General features: G+C 45.4%; 1 long non-coding RNA gene across 1 annotated transcript in view; it reads left to right on the top strand.

The window, feature by feature from the left end:
* LOC114692091 overlaps window positions 1-7,080 on the top strand; it is a 30,479-nt gene extending 23,399 nt beyond the window's left edge. The window contains exon 4 of the long non-coding RNA XR_003734339.2: window positions 5,648-7,080. This is a non-coding gene — a long non-coding RNA (uncharacterized LOC114692091). The remainder of the gene's footprint in view (window positions 1-5,647) is intronic.
* Window positions 7,081-18,252: the final 11,172 nt, after the last annotated feature.

Raw genomic sequence — 18,252 nt, 5'->3', positions numbered from 1 at the left:
TGCTGCCTCAGTTTCTGTCTCCAGGTTCCTGCCCTGCCCTCCCTTTATGACAGACTGTAAAGTTCAAGAGGAAATAAACCCTGTCCTCTCCAAGTGGCAGTTAGTAATGGTGGTTTTTCTTTTCTTTTTCTTTCTTTTTTTCAGGGGTGGGGTAGGGTGGGGTTGAGACAGGGTTTCTCTGTGTAGCTATGGCTGTCCTGGAACTCACCAGGCTGGCCTTGAACTCACAGAGATGCACCTGCCTCTGGGATTAAAGGCGTGCGCCACTACCGCCTGGCAGTCATGGTGTTTTATCACTTTAGAAAGCCAACTAGTACAAGGTCACTCCCAGCACAGAACACAGAACAAAACCAAGTCCAAAAAAAATTCAGGGGGGTCTGTGTGTATATACTTGTGCATATGTGTGTATGTGCATGTATGTTATATATGTATACATGTGTGTATGTATGTGTGTACATGTGTGTAATGTGTATGAGTGTGCATGTGTATATGTACAGGTATGTGCTTGTGTGTGCATATGTATATGTGTATACATGTATGTATAGGTATGTGTGTGCACATGTTTATGTGAGTGTGTGTATATGTGTGTGAAATGATTCTTTAGGCATCACAGGGAGGAATATATTAAGACCCACAAACTTTTCAACTCCTGAGAGAATCATGCCCAAAACATTAAAAATGATGACAAAATCAAATAAGTGTTTGAGTGTCTACAGAGTGGAATGTACTGTCAACCACATACAAATTCAAGTGACATTTGTGAAAGTTGTCACATTTGAAAGCAATTTTTGAAGAACTTTCTTTCCCCTAACCCCTAGGTATACACAATTACTATGGATTGAGTCCATTTCCAGACAACATCATAAAGCCCATTCCGAACTATTTCCACCATTAAATAATGTTTAACTCGGAATCCACACATATCTTGGTACACTTAATGGGATGTGAGGTTGGTATCCAAGGGCAGTGGGGAGGCCCATGGACAGGCTTAGAAAACCTTTGCTCATCACTGTGTGAGTTCCTAGAACCCTGACTGACCTAGAGAAGGGGCCACAAAGCATTGCCTGAAAGGAGTTCTGAATGGAGAGTTAATGTTTAGAGGTAAAGTGTCCCTCACAGGCTCATGTGCTTGAACACTTGGTCCCAGTTAGTATCACTGTTTTAGGAGGAGGTGAAACCTTTGGGGAGTAGGCCCTTGCTGGAGGAGGTGACTCTTGGGGTGGGGTACAGTTGGGGTTCGTAGTCTGGCTCTACTTCCTGCCTTGTCTCTGCTTTCTTGTCACCTGAGAGGTGAACCTACTGCCATGAGTGGAGTCTTCAGGCCATCCCCCTGGCATATGATGGACTGTATCCCTTGAGCCCAAATAAAGCTTTCTCCTTAGCTGGATGCCTGTTAGGAATCTGGTTGTAGCGGTGAACAGATAACCAACACAGAGAACCAAACTAACTACCACAGAGAGATGGGTGGCTGTGCTAGTTAACCAGGGCTGCCTTAACAAGGCACTGAGACTCCATGGCTTCAACAGCAGGGATCTCCGACACTGCAGATCTGGAGGCTGCAAAGTCGAGGTCGGTGCTGGTGTGAGCACTACTGTTGTTTCTCTGGGTGTGAGTATGAGTGTGTTCCATGTGTGTTCCTAGCCTCTGGTGATGGCCAGCCATCCTTAGTGCCCCATGAGGCAGCCTTACTCCAGTCTTGCCCTTGAGTCCTGAGGCTGTGGCTTAGTGTGTCCCGATCAGCCCCTTTCAGAAGAACAGGAGTCATGTAAGAGACTACCTTACTCTAGTGTGACCTGATTCATCTATTTCTGGGATGGCACTATGTCCAAACCTGCTCACATTCTCAAGTTCTAGGATTAGAACTTCAAGGTATGGTTTTTGTTTGTTTTGGAGACAGAGTCTTGATATGTAGCCAAGGCTGGCTTTTAATGTACAGCCCTCCTGCCTCTGCCTCCTGAATGCTGGGGTTACAGGTCCACCACAGCGCTCAACTCAGTATGAATTTTTTTAGGAACAGAGTTTGGTCCGTAGTAGTAGCTAAGGAAGTGATGAGAGGAAGGCCAGGGCATCATGCAAAGGCCTCACAAGGAGGACGAGATAGGGACTGTTCTGTGAACAGAAAGAGAAGAAAGCTGGGCATGGTGATACAGACCCATGACCCCCGTACTCAGGAGGCTAAAATAAAACAGTTGTAGTTTGAGGCCAGCCTAGGCTGTAGAGTGAATTCAGGACTGGCCTGGACTCCAAGGGGAGGCCTTATATTAAAGAAAGGAGGCGAGGGGAATGGAGGGGATCAGGGAGAGGAGGTAAAGATGAGGTAAGAGGTGAGGTGAGGCTGCTGTGAGGACTGGGACAGATCACAGAGCATCTTGTAAACCAAACAGGGCTTTCATTTAAAGGCCAGGAGTTTTCCGTGTGATATTTAAATGTCAAAATGAAACAACAAACAATCCCTCTGCCTTTCTGCCCCCTGCTTGCTAACACTTTACGATCTGGACGGCATCTCGGGAAGACCTCAGCTCAGAGTTCCGATGAAGCTTCTCGGTCCTTCAGCTCAGTCCTCACATGACCCAATTAGAGTGCAAGGGACTGATGTGTGTGCAAGTCTCTGCCTCCACTCACCACACTACTGTTACAGTTTGCTTAGAAAGCACCCTTTGGTTAGTATGGAATTTTGGTCATAGTTCCTTGGATGGTGCCTCTTCCTCGGATACATTTGTTGTTGTTTTTTTTTACTTTTTGGTGTTGAGGATTTAACCCAGGGCCTCACACACACACCCTTTTATCAATAAACTACTTCCCCAGCCTCCTTAGACCTGCTCTTAAAAAACTGCGTAAACCACCACCACCAACAAAGAACTTGTTTTGAAAGACAGTCTTGCTATGTAGCTCAAGCTGACCTCAGACTTGTGATCCTCCTGCCTCAGCTCCCAAATGCTAGAATTGCAGAAATGTGAGTCTATTTTTTTTTTTAAGAGTTATGGCAGCTAGGGACAAGACTTGCCGATGTGCACAACACCAGCACCATATAAACTAGGAGTACTGTGCATTTAGGCAGCAGGAGGATGGTAAGTTCAAAACCAGCCTGAGCTACACAGCAAGTTCAAAGCCAGCCTGTCTCATAAACACACACACACACACACACACACACACACACACACACACACACACACACACATACACACACACCAAATAATAGAGCTTTGTAATAATAAATGAAACAACCCAGTCCACATTATTACTTTCATGTATATGTCCATGAGTAATGAGTTTAGTCAATATGAAAGGAACAGGAGCCGGAGCTCTGCAGCTGTGGCGGCTGTCCTCAGTTAGGTATCTTGTGGTACTTAAGGGAGAGCCAGGCGGGTCTGGTACTTTGTCCAGTCCAAGGAAGTCATCACCTATCACGATATCTAGGTGGTCCAGGGCGAAAATCTCACGGTAATCGCAGTCCTAACAGTGACCCTGCCCTAAAAAGAACAGCCGACTGCGCATCAGAAACACAGCCAGCCTTCTTTTAAAAAGCATGATCCAGAAGACACAGACTGAAAACTGGTGACATGTGACTACATAAAAGAATACAGCCAGGTGTGGAGGCACATGCCTGTTATCCCAACACATGGGAGGCTGAGGTAGGAGAATTATGAGTCTGACTCCATCCGAGGTACCTTGGGAGACTTTGTTTAAAAAAACATAAAACTAAAGCCAGATGTGCAGGCAGGCCTTTTAATCCCAGCACCCAAGAGGCAGAGGCAAGTGGATCTCTGTGAATTTGAGGCCACCCTGGTCTACACAGCAAGTTTCAGGGCAGCTAGAGCTACATAATAGACTTGGTCTTAAAAAAAACAAACAACAAAAAAACCAAAAAAAAAAAAAAAACCCTATAAACACACACACATTTTATAGGGCTAGAGAGATGGCTCAGCAGTTAAGAGCACTAGCTGCTTGTCCACAGGACCAGTATTTGAATCTCATCACTCATATGGTGGCTCACAACCATCCATAACTCCAGTTCCAGGAGATCCTACAACCCTCTTCTGGCCTCCTTGGGCACCAGGTAGACACATGGTACACACACATATACAGGCAAAACATTCACACACATAAAATAAATAAATCAAAGCTTGCCCATGAATAGTCTAGAACAAAATATTTAGGGCAGGGCATGGTGATGAATGCCTGTAATCTCAACTCTTGGGAAGCAGAAATAAGGAGGACCAGAAATTCAAGGCCAACCTTAACTCTATAGTGAGTTTGAAGCCATCCTGTGCTACACAGCACCATCTCTCAAAAAACAAAAACAAAGTTTACACTATATATTTTAACTAAGATTCAATAACTTAAATTCACACAAGGTGAAAGAAAGAAAAAAAAAAAGAGGAAAAGACACAAGCCAGATGAATAGCTACTGGTGTAGCAGCCACATGAAAAGTCTCATTAGTGATTCAAAATGTGTAAACTAACATTGTAACGGGGAACTTGCTTTTTCCCCATTGGACAGGCAAAATGTGTGTGTATGTGTGCACACACACAAGTATGTGTGTGGTGCATGTGTGTGATGTATGATGTGTCTGTGTGAGTGTGGAGGTCAGTGCGTGTCTTCCTCTATCACTGTCTATTCCTTTGAGGCAGGGTCTCTCCCTGAACCTAGAGCTCCATGTATGGCGTGGCTGCTCTTCCTTCACCCAGCCATGAGTCCCCGGGATTGAACTCAGGTTGTCATGATGCCTCAGGAAGAGCAGATGCCTTTTCTCACTGAGCCGTCTTTGCGGCCCAACATTTGTTCTTTGAGGAAGCATCTGTTCATACACTTGAACTTTTTTTCTATTTTATAACTAATTTTTTTTTCTGGGAATGAAAAAATATGGGGGTATTTTTAACTCCCTTCTAGTGGGAAAACAGGACATAAAAACCATGTCTTTTTAGGCAGTTGGGTTCCAGGTGGGTGCTGAATGGTTGACGGAGGGTAGGTGGAATGGTCCAGGAAGAACTCTCTAGGTAAAAAGGGGTCAGGTGACAAGAACAGAAATGAACTCATCGTGGACGTGGCCGGTGAACTAAGGACGGCGGTGACAGTTTCAAAGGATTTAAAAGCAAAAGAGACAAGCAAAAAAAGGGCACTTATGGAGGGGACCCCGTGATCTATAAAACCTAAAATATTTGCCATCTGATCTCTTACACTTGCTGAGCTCCAGAGGGATGAATATAAAAAGAGGGCTCTGCACTGGGGTCATCTGAGAGAAGGAAGGAGACACTGATAAACAGGCCACTCAGACATGAAACAAATTACAGGTCTATGAGACCAGAAGCAGAAGATTCTGACTGTAGCCAAGATCTAGGTAAATTGAAGACCAAAGAGCGTTTTGGAATCAGCAATTAGAAAGTAGGTCACTGTGACCTTTGACAGAGAAATTTTGAAGGAGTGTTGATACTCAAACTTTCGAATCACAAAGGAAAAAAAATGGAGGGAAGTGACGGTGGTGGTCATAACAAAATGAGTGTTTAGTGTAAGTTCATTGAAAACAGTTGCATGCTGCTCGTTGAGTCAAATAATTAGTATTTTGATTTGAATAGTGTTTACTTAGCAAACATCATAGGTCTTTGGGTCTAAGCTATGAGCCTTCTCATTTCTGATGTGTCTCTCCAGGAGGACTTCGGGTGGGAGGCACTCCATCCTCCAGGTGGCCAGGCTGTTAGCGAGGCAGCAAGTGCTCCCCAGAGAAGAAGTGATGTCATCTGGCCACCAAGCTGTAACCACCATCAGAAGCTGCTCCTGCTAAAAGCAGCACTTTTCTTCTGGGCCCACAATGCAGCACAGGCCGGCCGGTCTGACATCTCCACTTGCATTCTGCATGGCTCCCTTCCTTTCCGTTATCGGTTTACCTCTGCCCACAGGCATGTTCATCACTCAGAAAGAGTGTTCATCACTCAGAAAGCATCTCTCCAAAAACTGGCGTCACCTAATCCATCAACGGTGAAGGCACAGTGATAAGAATAATCAAGGCATCTTACTGTCACCTTTTACAACTTCCTGTTCTAGAATCCCTCCACAAAAGGAGCCCAAAGGTCTCCAGTCATTGTCCCAAATCTGTAGCCACCTAGGATTCCAGAAAGAGCAGAACTTCACAGGCATATCACTCCATGATGAGACTTTCCCTAGCTGCTTGCCTCAAGCAAAGAGGACTTCTATGGTTGTCTTGCAGAACCAGAGCTGAGACAATGAGTGGCCAGACCACACTGGACCAGGACTGCTTATTTATGCATACCCGTGGCCATTGCCCCTATTATTCTGCCATTTATCCTATAGCTCATGTCTGTATGCTAAAGATGGACTTGTGGGGGACCCCCCCACCTCATCTGGACTTTCCAGCGTAGCCACATTGATTAACTCTCTTTTCTCTGCCTATGGACATATTTGTTCCCTTGGCATGTTAGGATGGGTTGCTAAACCTGGCTGGTCAGGCTGCTTAAGAGTTCTCCCAAAATTATGTTTCATTTCCAGACACTGCATTTCATTCTTTTCCAACTTCCTATTTTCAATACTTTTTTTAAAGGTAAGATCTATATAATGGAACTATAAGTCAGTCACCTATAAAGTGCCCCACTTAGGAAAATCATTATCATACACTTTCATGTGATCATCATCATAAACAAGATTTTGAATATTTCTATCATCACAAAATATTCTCCCCTGTTCCTTCTCACTCTCTGGCCTTTGGTATCGCCGATTCTGCATTGTACCCTTTCCTAAGTGGGATTAAAGGTGTGAGCCACACACCCAGTGTTTATGAGTTCTTACGTAGACATGTTTTCATCTCTCTCAGGAGTGGAACTGCTGGGTCATATGACTAATGTGAGTTTATAAGTGGCAGCCCAGCTATTTTCCAATGTGATTGTACCATTTTGAATTTCTCTTATCTCCAGGGGCTCTTCTACCTTGCCATAACCCGATGTTATCAGATATAAAATTCTAGCTGTTCTAGAAGCTGTACAGTAGTATCTTATTGTAGTTAAAAAACCTTTTATTATTATTATTATTATTATTATTATTATTATTATTATTATTATGTGGGTGTTTTGTGTGCCTGGTGCCATAGGAGACCGGAAGAGGGCTTTGGATCTCCTGGGATTGGCATTACAGACAGTTGTGAGCCCCCATGTGGGTGCTAGGAATCAAACCTGGGTCCTCTGAAAGAGCAACAAGTGCTCTTAACCATTAGTAATTGCTCCAGCCCCCTGCTGTAGTTTTTATCTTAATGTGGTGAACAGAAATATTGGCCATTTTTCATGTGCTTATTGGCCAATTTCATATCTTTTTTTTTGGTAAAACATTTGTTTAAATCTTTTATCCAGATATTAAAAATTGAGTCTTGTCTTCTCATTGTTGATCTTAAGAGTTATTTATATATTATAGCTACAAGTCTTTTCCAATATATATGTTAAAAGGGTGGAGTTGTTACGGTTTGAATGTAAAGTATCTCCTATAGGTTCATGGGTTTGGACACCTGGTTCCTAGCTGGCCCTGCTGTTGGGGGGTTACGAAACCTTTAGGGAGTGGAGACTCACTGGAGGAAGTGGGCCGTTGGTGGCAAGCCTTGAGGCCTTGTAGCCCAGTCTTGTTTCCTGTTCACACTTTGCTTCCTGAAAGTAGACAATTTCCTCTCCTGCTGCTCCCCCCTCCCCCCACCCTTCCCCATGGTAGATTGTATCTCGGGAACTGTAAGCTGAAATAAACCCCTTTTCCTCCAGCTGTTTTTGTCAGCTTATTTTACCACAGTAACAGGAAGAGAAACTAAGATGGGGTTTAATTTATTAATTTTTAGTTGTATTGTTCACATCTTTGTGTCCCATCTAACAATCTTCACACCAGCATGAGATTGTAAAGATTTTTTTTTGCAAGACAGGGTTTCTCTGTGTAGCCCTGGCTGTCATGGAACTCACTCTGCAGACCAAGGTGGCCTCAAATTCATGGAGATTCCCCTGCCTCTGCCTCCCAAGTGCTGGGATTAATTCATCTATTCTTGTAGAAGTTTGAGACAGTCACATGAAACCCAGGCTACCTAAAACTCACTAGGTAGTCAGATGTGCCCTTGACTTTCTGATGTTCTTACCTATCCATCTAGAGTGCTGGAGTCATTGGGATGTGCTGCCAGACCAGGTTTGTACAGTGTAAGAGATCAAACCCAGGGCCTTGTGCATGGTAGACAAGCACTCTACCAAATGAGCTATATCCAACCCCCTCTTCTAGTGCTTTTATAATTCCAGCTTTTTAAAGGTATAAGCGTGTGATTATTTCAAGTTCAATTTTGTACATGGTATGAACTTAAACTCAAGGCTCATGCTTTCTCTGTATGGTTATCCTGTTTTCCAACTCACTGTATTTGAAAAAGCCTTTGCACTTTGAATTACTGGCACTTTTGTTAACAGGCAATTGACCATATATTAGACTGAAGCTTTCTCAGCTCCATTCTAGTCCATTAATCATTCATCTCTCTTTCCCCATACTGCACTATCTTGACTCCTGTAGCTTTGAAATTAGTGTTGAAATTAGTCAGTGTAATTTGCCCAACTTTGTTCTATTTCTTAAAATTCTTGGTTCCTCCATGTCCTTTGAAAAATTCCATATATTTTAAAATAATTTTTGAAAAATTTTCATACGAAACAATGGGTTTCGTTGTGACATTTCCATACAGATTTTAGAATGAGCTTGCCAATTTCCTTTAAAACATTGCTGGAGATCAAATAATGCACAGGCCCTTCTTCAATAAGTGACTATCATTCATAGTTTTCTGGCTGTTCTGCAGGAAGGCTGCATGATCTGAGATAGTTTATTGGTGAGCCCATACAACTTAGAAATCTACTTCTGGTAATTTCTTGAGGTCTGAATTAAAAATGTACATTTCAGAGACTATCTGTAGTCAGAGTTTTTCCTGTGTCCCACTTGGCCCCTCAGTCCCACAGTCGCTTCTAAAATAATCATTCGGAGGCTTAATATTAATTACCAATTTATGGCCATGGCTTATAGCTCAAGCTTCTTGCTAGCTAGCTCTTATAACTAAACTCAGCCCATTTCTATTAATCTGTATGTCGCCATGTATTCCATGGGTTTACCTGTGTGCCACTACATGTTGCTCCCTGGACGCGGGATGGCATCTTTCTCTGTCCCTCTTCTCTCCTTTCACTATCTCCCTTGGATTTCCCCACCTGGCCCCATCCTGCCCTGCCATAGGCCAATGCAGCTTTATTTATCAACCCATCAGAGCAACACATATTCACAGTGTACAGAAAGACATCCCACAGCAACTATACCTTTTTATGTTTCTTAGGCATAATGTAAAACAACAACAAAATTAAACAAACAAACAAAAAAACCCTTTTTTGTTGTTGCAGAACGGCATTCAACTCTCATTTGCCCTTTTTTTGTTTTTTCTCAGATAGATGGGTGGGGAGGATTGGCCGATTTGTGCCACTTTACATCTGTGTGAAATAAAGTTATAATGATGCAATATCTTCACATGGACCAGCTCAGGTGGCAGAGCACTTGTCTACATAAAAAACAAACAAACAAACAAACAAACAAACAAACAAAAAACCCTGGGTTTAATCCCCAGACAAGGGGGGAAAATGCTACAATGTTAGACTACCCAGCACACAGAGGGCACAAAGGACACTTCTTACGAACTAAGATGAGAATTCTGAGAGAATGGCAACACAGTAGTTACTTTTCTGTTCCTGTGATAGAGTGCCTTGACAAAAGCAACTTAGAGGAGAAAAGCGTTTATTTTGGTTTACAGTTCCAGAGCAGGTACAGTCCACCATGGTGAGGAAGTCAGCAGCAGCAGCATGAAGCAGACTGATTACATTTCTTCAATGGGGGGGGGGATATGAAGGGAGGGAGGGAGGGAGGGGAGAAGGGAGGGAGGGAGGGTGAGTGGGTAGAGTACAAAATCCTCGAAGCCCACCCCCATTGACATACTTCCTCCATGCAGACTCCACCTCCTAAATGGTCCCTAACCTTCCCAAGTAATGTTCAAGCATGAGACCCTTTGGGGGGACATTTTATATTCAAACCACAGCCCAAAGCAACTCCGTTACATTCCTTTACTGGAGTCAACCAGCAACTGATTTATGCTAAATCGTCTCTACTGAAAGTGAACCACGTAATTGTAAAAATAGAGAACTAGGTTCATGATAGTCACCCCTGGTGTGTGGAGGCGTTTCTGTATGTCAGCAGTAGACAAGAAGAGTGTGAAGGTGGAGGGAGAGGAAGGCTGTCCTCACATTCAAACCTCAGCATGTGGGATAGATGCTCCAATGGACAGTGAGTGCCAAGGGACAGCAGCTGGAGCCTGCCTGTGGGGGCAGGCTGTTTCTGAGGGGGATTGATTTCATCTAAGAGGGACCAGCAAACCAAAGCGGGGACAAGATATAAGAAGTGGAAACACAGATCCGAGATCAAAGAGCAAAGGAGAAGCCACAGAAAGAGAAACAAAGGGGGTAAGAAGATGGTGAGTCCTTTCATTTCCCGAGGCCTGGGAGCTAAGCTGTGAGGGGTCAAGTTGTACCCCAGCGGCCTGCTTTCCTCGTAGCTGACAATGACAGATGGACTCATTCATTCATTGAACACTTACCGAACATCTACGGTTTATCAGCATTCTTCCAGGTTCTGGAGATGCAACGGTGAGCAAAACAGATTCCTGGCTCTCGTGGGAAAGAGATAGTCAGCCAATAGGCAAACGAGCATGGAAAAACATCAGAAGAGACCATGTCTGGAAAACAAGCAAAAGCAAAAGGTTAGAGACTGTGCGACCTGTGTTGCGGTGAAGAGCAGTTCCTTGCTCATTGCTGTCACGAAAATGCTGGGCAGAAAACCAGTTCACAGAGGGAGGGTTAATTTTGTCCTGCAGGTCAAGAAGGTGCAGTCCATCATGGCGGGGAAGGCCTGGCAGGAGGAGTGTGTGGCCGTTCACATGTGGGAGGAGCAGGAGGCAAAAAGATGAACACTTGCTTTTCCTGTTTTTCTTTTTTACTGAGTCTAGGACCCTTGCCCATGGAATGGTGTCACTCACATTCAGGGGGTGTCTTCCCTGGTCAGTTAAATCCAGAAATGCTCTCATAGACACACAGAATGCTGTGTGATTTTAAATACAGTCAAGTGATAATGAACCATCACACTTGGCTATTTTACATAGGGCACTCAGGATTGGTGCCTCTGGTGACAGTTATTAAAGTCCCAGAGGAACGGAAGGAGGGGGCTTTGTCTGCAGAAGCCCCGTCCACTCCACACCAATTAATTGCATACTTTAAATCACAGTGACTCTGGGAGTCACAGGGCCTTATATTACGTTAGTCTTTCAAATCTACACCATCGGCTCATGAAATAGCTATATACAGCTGCCACAGTACCTCATTAAGATGTCTACATACTTTGTCAGATATATTTGTACCTCGTCATTTAACTCACTCCATAACTGGATTTAGATGGAATAATGCTGCCCTATGGGATGGAAAAATCTTTCTCTACTAAAAGATATTTCAGGTAAAACCTTAAGAATGATAGAGACCATTTAGGGAAGCGGAAAGGGCTGTGGTCGCTTACTCATCTCAAGGTTGTCACTCTCGAGGTGACATGATCCAGCCTTGAATTTCTAAGCACCAGATTCTTATTGTAAACCAAAATTGTCCCCCTATCCTGTGTGTGGGCCTTTTGGGGTATGCATGTCCTTTGTACCCATTCCCATGTTGTGATCAGGTGTGTTCCACACACTGATATTTTATTACATGCTGATCTTTAAATGGTGTGTGTGCGCGTGCATGTGTACATGTGTGTGCGTGTGGGTGTGTATGTGAGTATGTGAAGACCAAAGATTGGCATTAAGGGTCTTCCACAATCTCTCACCACGGTATTTTAGAAATTGTATTATTATTACTATTGCTATTATTATTGTGTGTGCGCACATGTACGTGTGCAGGAGCAGGCATGAGTGTGCCATAGCGTGCATGTGGAGATCAGAATACAACTTTCTGGAGTTGGTTCTCTCCTTTCACAGGGAATTCCAAGGACTGAACTCAGGTTATCCGGGTTGTACAGTGCTTGGACTTTGCAGAGCCACCTCACTGGCCCGCCACTGATTTTTTTGAACCACTCTTCCTCTGACCTGGCGTTCATAGATTTGGCTAGGCTGGCTGGCCAGTGAGCTCCATCCAGGGGAGTGCTCATCTCTTCTCACCAGCACTGGGGTTACAGGAGCATGCTGCTGCACCTGGCTGTAACAGGTTTGGGGGATCTGAACTCAGGTCCTCAGGACTTCATGGCAGGCACTTTACCAACAAAGTCATCTATCTCCCCAGCCTCCTGGTCTTTTAATTTCTTAAGGCCCTCCCCGAAACCTGGAAAACACTCCCATTGTTCCTGACATGTGTTTCCTTTAGGACCTGAGGGTGACTGGCTTTGTGCCCTTGAATTCTTAGTCCCTGCTTCACTGCCAGGCTTGGCTGGGCATTTATTCTGCAACATCTGGAAAATAACTCTCCTGCTCCATGTTTTCGCTCTTGAAAACGCACGCTATGCTTTCGTCTCACAGCTGTATTGTGATGGCCTCGAGTTGTTTTTTTTTTTTAAACAAATCTCTGTGACAATTTGAAGAAAATATTATATAAGGGCTTTTAGTTCTGTGCTAGGTAGATAGAGAAGTAGAAATGTGATTAGAGGTGTACCCAGGTTTGGAAAAATGGATACATGGAAATTCTTATAGTTTAGCTCTATTTAGAGATCATTCATGTTAAAAAATCTCCACTGTTTTCTTTTAAATAATTCCTCCAGTATAGTTAAAATAAGCACATATTTTCCATAAAACCGGGTCCCTATCCAACTTGTCAGCCTCTGTAGGAATCCATTTATTGGATGAAGAGAAACATGTGTGCATTTCCATTCCCCTTTCTCTACTGGCCACACACACCACACATGCTGGTCTCCTCTCCTGTTCCACTAAACTCTACTCAGTTGCCCCCCTTGTGCCTACACGCATTAGTCAGCTTGACTGTAACAAGTACCCGAGACAATCAAGCAGTGTGCAAAGAGAAAAGCTTCCCTTGGCTCCCAGTTTGGGAGGTTCCTTTTATTTTTCTTTTTAGTGTGTGTGTGTGTGTGTGTGTGTGTGTGTGTGTGTGTGTGTGTGTGTGTGATGCATCCATACTCATATGTGCTCTTTTGTGTGCAGGCCCATGGCTGCCTTTGGATGTCCTCCTCAATCACTTCTCCACCTTATCTTTTGACACAGGGTCTCTCACTGAGCCTGGAGCTCACCAATTCCCCTAGGCTGGCAGGCCTTGTGAGCCACGGGGGTCTGCCTGTGTGCACCGCCACGCCTGGCTTTTTACGTGTGTGCTGAAGATTCACGCTCAGGTCCTCATGGGTGCACAGCACTATCCAGCTGCTCCATGTCCCTAGTTCCCAGTTTTGGAGGTTCAGCTCACCCTCATCGGCTCTGTTGCTTCTGGGCCTGGGTGAGGCAGTGCAGTGTGTTGGTGAATGTAGCTAAATGTTCACCTCAGGACCAGAACAGGAAAGGGAGGAAGAGGAGAAGACAGATGTGCCAATAGCTGCTTAAAGGGCACGCCTAATAACCAGAAGACTTCTCACTAGGCTCCACTTTTTAAGGGTTCCTCCACCTTCCAAAAGTGTCGTGTGCTGGGGACCACACCTTTAACACCTGAATTTTCCAAACTGTAGTACCACCCACAGATTTGGCTCAGCCCAGAGTCAGCCAGAACCAGGAACCCATGGCTTGCTGGCATACACCTGATCTCAAGCCTACTCGGATTACTTTCCCTTCTCTTTGCTCCTGTTTCCCCACAAATCCCTGCAGAAGTTGTCCATACTAATTTTTCTCTCTGTTATATCTTGACTCCATTTAAAATAGGTTACCATCTCTTACGATGCTTTGTCCAGGGACACCAACCAGGGACACAGCTCAGTCTCGCCTAAATTGCCCTCACAATGGCCCATTACTATCTCTGCTCCAAACTCTTTTCTTCTTTTCATGACAGGGTTTCTTTGTGTATCCTTGGCTGTCTTGGAACTCACTATGCAGTCCAGGCCTGAACTCAAGAGATCTGCTTGCCTCTGCCTCCCAGGAGCTGGGATTAAAGGTGCCCACTACACAGGGCAGAATCCTTTCTTCAATTGGCCTCTTGACCATCATTATCTGATGCTCCTCCTCCACTTCAGGATTGTTCTTTATTATTTTTTCCTGATCTCCCTAATCCTACCCACTGGAATATTCTGGAGCTCAGTTCTCTTGGCTGAAAAGAAGGGCTACCCGAAGCTTCTCATCGCAGGCCCTTCCCACACAGCAGCACTCAAACTGGATGACAGAGTGCAAGGCTGCCTGGCTCTTCCCAGCGGAAACGCCTCTCACCAGTCACTGGGTCCTCAAGTCCCTCTATGTGGGTTTTGAAAACATCCACTGTGCCACGTGGCTCATTTTCTGCGCAGGATTACTCCTTTCTCTCCTGCTTCTCTGCCCTATGATAATTTCCTAATAAACATTATGTGTTCCGAATGCCACCTCAGACACTGCTTTCTGGAGACCCAGCTTGTGAACGTACCTCTCTGCTATTCCTCAGCTCTCCAAGTACCCCTTTGCCTCAGAGCTTTAGCAAGGGCTATTCCTTGGCTCGTGGAACCTCATTTCCCTGCATTCACAAGCTTGGTCCTTTTCTCCCTCAAGTCTCTACTCAAATATCCTGTAGCATTTCTTGACGACCTTACAGGGACCGGCAACCACCGCCATCAACACCAGCCCTACCATCTCCCTTAGGCATCTCAGGTTTCCTGTAGTGTTTATCCTCAGCAGTTCTACATTTCCTTGTTTTTCTTCTCCTTGGACTCCAGCTTCCCAAGGGCAAAGAGTTGGCTATTTTGTTTCCTGCTATCTATAGAACAGCTAGCGCAGAGCCTGCTGGGTATCGAGCAGGAGGGTGCTGGCTCTGCCCTGACTTGATTCATGTCCCTTGCTCACCTGCCTTATCCCTCTAGGGAAGGTCCCATCCCTGGGGCAGCTCCTTTCTTTTCTTATAATTGTCACAATATCTAATAGAAGCATCACAGAGGAGGAAAGATTTGGTTTGGGCTTATGGTCTCAGAGTGTTGGGTCACTTAGCCCCCTGAGTGCTGGGATAAAACATGGTGACAGGACCCCATGGCAAAAGGAGCTTCTTCATGAAAGCTAGGAGGCAGAGAAAGGGGGTGGGGAAGGGAGCTAGGAAACAGAGCAAATGGGTAGAGGAAGACGGCACTACAAGGCATACCACAGGGACATGCTCCGTGTGTCGTATTTCCTTCAAGAAGGCCTGCCTCCTACCTTTCAGCACCTCCCAATGATGCCACCAGATGATGAATCCACCAACTTATGCATTGAGGCAGAGTCCTCATCTTGTAAACTGTTTCCGGAAAACACCCTCACAGATGTCTCCAAACCTTTGCTTCATTAATCCTAAAGCCTCTCTTAATCTAATCAAGTTGACAATCAAAATGAACCACCCAGACTGCTTTCTGTCTTGACTCCTACCATTCCACTGACTGGCACTGATCCCAGAGGGATGGGCACATGTTCCACCACCTAGCTACATCTCTAGCCCCTACCTATTACATCCTCTAAGGCTAAGGATCTGCTTTGAGGTCTCCTCAGACTTTCTAGAGATTATAATCTGGTACCCAGGTCCCAGTATCTACCTTCTATTAGCCTAAAAGGAATCCCACCTCTCAGGCTCCAGAAGCCCTTATATTGTCCACTATTAAGACATACCTCGCCGGGCGGTGGTGGCGCACGCCTTTAATCCCAGCACTCGGGAGGCAGAGGCAGGCGGATCTCTGTGAGTTCGAGGCCAGCCTGGTCTCCAAAGCGAGTTCCAGGAAAGGCGCAAAGCTACACAGAGAAACCCTGTCTTGAAAAAACCAAAAAAAAAAAAAAAAAAAAAAAAAGACATACCTCAAAGACTGTGTCCTCATCAGTGTCCTACCCAAGCAGGGCCTTCCTGAAAACCACGCTCAAATTAGGAGCCACACCTCAATCTCTGCATCTCAGAGGGTGCTGACACCGGGGAGGAAGTTCCCACTCGGGCCAGGATAGCCTGGGATGTGAGTCCCAGCTCTGTCACCTACCAGCGGGGCCACGTTGGTGGGTGTCTTCCTGTAACAGCTTCTTCCCTAGAGAAGCCGAGTTGGTGATGCCAGTCTGGCATCTTGCACAGCTGAGCTGCTGCACAACAAGATGGGAAGACCTATGCAAGTGCCCAGCGCACAGCTGGCAGAGACTGGCTCCTGACTCTCCTGAGGTCCTCTGGAAAACCTGCCCCATGGTGTTCAATGGAGAGACACAACATTCTCAGCAGGACACCCTTGAGACCAGGCAGTTCCAGGCTCAGAGGGAAAGCATTTGCTGTGGACCTTTAGGACAACAAGGAGTTCCATGATAATTCCACACATACTTTACGTGGGCAAAGTACATAGTTTGCTAGGTCCAGGAACTATCTAACATCTAGGAAAACGCAGTTTCACCTCTGAAGGGTAGCCTTATTTTATCTTTTGAGTGCTAGGGATGGAATCCAGGGCCTCACTCCTATTAGGCAAGTACTCTACTACTGAGCTGTATCTGCAACCCCAAAGGGGAGACTTTCCTGACCAGCTAAGGAAAACTGTAGCGAATGGGTGGACTTCTCTTTACCACCGCACTTTCGCTAAATCAAATGGAAACATTTTTCTAAATCGTGCCAGATTGCCAGGAAGTTTCTCTAGTTCCCATCACTTTGCTATTCAGAAGGAAGGGAGCCGCTGCTGTAGAGGTGGGGTGTGGCGTGTTTAACTGAGCGCTGAAAGCACACTCAACACAAATAACCGATGTGGGCAGATTGCACAATCCCCAAGTTATTTTTGTGATGGGCAATGTTTTTCTTTTTCATTCCATTTTCCTGCCTCTCAAGTTGGCTAATGATTTCCAATGACTAGAAACCTGTCCAGCGTGATCCACTTGTCACACAGTGGACACTTGCCTCACTGGGAGATACTATATGGCTACTCTATTTTGATGGATCCCCAGCAGAGTGAATACGGAAAAGGAACTACTGTTGGGGACTTGGCTTTGTAACTTGGTTTGGAAGTGGGTCATCAGCTCAGCAAAGTGAACACAACATCACAGAATAAGGCCACAGCAACTTCTGGAGTCTCCGGGAAGCAAAACCATGCTCAGACACATTGTGAGAGTGTACTTAATATTCTGCGTGACCGGCTAGGAAACTCCCTTGGCCAACCCGGTGAGCTGTCTCATGTTGGTTTGGCAGGCGACCTCGGTGGAGCATGTGATGTATGCACTCGGCTCCATGCAATCTCCCCCTGCTGTATTCCCAACCAGCTGCATCTTTTTCTGCAATCTTGCCAGAGAGAATGTGTCTCGAGTCATTGTGATTACTCTGTAATCCACACTGTGGAGTAAACAGAATCGAGTCTGACAGGCCTGGTTCCCGTCTCAGCATACTTCCTCCCTCTAGTCTAAAGGACAGGGGTGAGACTGTGTCCCTGCTGCAGAGAAGCCAGGTAGATTCCTTCCTTGTTTTCAGCCCATGATAGTTCAGCTTCCTAATTTCTTCCTGAGGAAGCTGAGGGTGGGGGTCAGAAGGGATATTTGAGTCAAGTATTTCCCCAAAGAAGCCTAGAGATTTAAACTCCACTTTCTATTTTTAAGTATTACAGGCTGTGTTTGAAAATGATCAAAGTTAATCCACATCAAGAGCAGCTCTCTCTTACTTCACTGGCCCCTCCCCAGTTTTCTGCCCCAGAGGCCACTGACATCAGTCCCTTCCTTGTCTTTTCTGTGTCTAGGCAGAGAAGAGAAGCTTTGAGCTTTGAACGGCATTTTTATACGTTCAGCTCGAGTGGTTCATAAAATGCCTTTTCCAAATCACTCTCCATGGCAACATAGCTCGGGAACACACACACGGACAGACATATACATGTCCACACGCCCGTCGCTCTTTCAAGCACAAAATGGAGGGGAAATGATGCAACCGAGGAGGGAGGGAGTGGAAGGCACGTTGCAGTCAACCGCAGTGGTTAGAGGCTTCTCGGATGGTTCCAGACAGCTTTTTATACAGAAATAGCTCAGTGAGCGCAGCCCAGCCTACTCACACTGCAGAACGGATCCCAGCGACCTGCCTTTGTGCGACTTTCCCTAGAGCTCAGGTCTAAACACATCC

The sequence above is a fragment of the Peromyscus leucopus genome, chromosome 5 (genome assembly GCF_004664715.2).
Source record: "Peromyscus leucopus breed LL Stock chromosome 5, UCI_PerLeu_2.1, whole genome shotgun sequence".
Taxonomy (NCBI): Eukaryota; Metazoa; Chordata; class Mammalia; order Rodentia; family Cricetidae; genus Peromyscus; species Peromyscus leucopus.
Note: the sequence above shows the minus strand (reverse complement) of the source record. Positions and strands in the feature narration are given on the sequence as shown.